The sequence below is a fragment of the Brassica napus genome, chromosome A3 (genome assembly GCF_020379485.1).
Source record: "Brassica napus cultivar Da-Ae chromosome A3, Da-Ae, whole genome shotgun sequence".
NCBI classification, from domain to species: Eukaryota; Viridiplantae; Streptophyta; class Magnoliopsida; order Brassicales; family Brassicaceae; genus Brassica; species Brassica napus.
In genome coordinates, this window is record NC_063436.1 from 33,113,072 (window position 1) to 33,113,716 (window position 645).

At 47.3% G+C, this 645-nt stretch overlaps 1 non-coding gene across 1 annotated transcript; it reads left to right on the forward strand.

Moving 5' to 3' along the window:
• Window positions 1–287: 287 nt before the first annotated feature.
• Window positions 288–394, forward strand: LOC125607744. The gene has a single exon (XR_007338814.1). It is a non-coding gene; the product is annotated as a small nucleolar RNA R71 (small nucleolar RNA).
• Window positions 395–645: the final 251 nt, after the last annotated feature.

A 645-nucleotide genomic window follows, 5' to 3' on the forward strand; every position in this document is an offset into this window, starting at 1 on the left:
TCTGCTACTTCTCCTTCAGCTGAACAGACTTGCTTCCTAAGAAGTTCGTGCACCACATCTAACTTAGCTCTTACTTCGTCCATCTGTTCCTTCCCGATAGAGGCTACAGACTTCTTCCGTTCAGAGTCAGTTTTTTGGTGCTGCTGCTGTTAGCAAGGTTTTCGATAAGTCTCACAGCTTCCAATGGATTCCGAGTAGTGAAGTTTCCTTAACTCGCCGTATCAAGAGCCATTTGATACTGTAAGGCGAGACCTCAGAAGAAAGTGCTTAGCAGCTGCACTTCATTAAATCCGTGGTGTGGACAGTCTCGCTGGAAAAACCTAAATCTAATCCACGCATCTTTGAAGGACTCTCCAGCCTTCTGCGAGAATGTGGAAATTTTGTTCCGAAGTTTTTCAGCGCGCGCCTCATCGAAGAAGTTTCGTAAGAAAGCATTCTTGATGTCGCTCCAGGATGTTAAAGATCCTATGGGTTGCTGCCTAAGCCAGTGCATCGCTTCTCCATTCAGCGTGTATCTGAAGAGCTTGCACAGCAGGTAATCTTCGGGGACTCCTTCCATCCGAATGGCAGCGATTAGATCCTCGAACCATTCCAAATGGTCCATAGGATGCTCGTGCGGTAACCCAGAGTAGGGTATCTGCGACA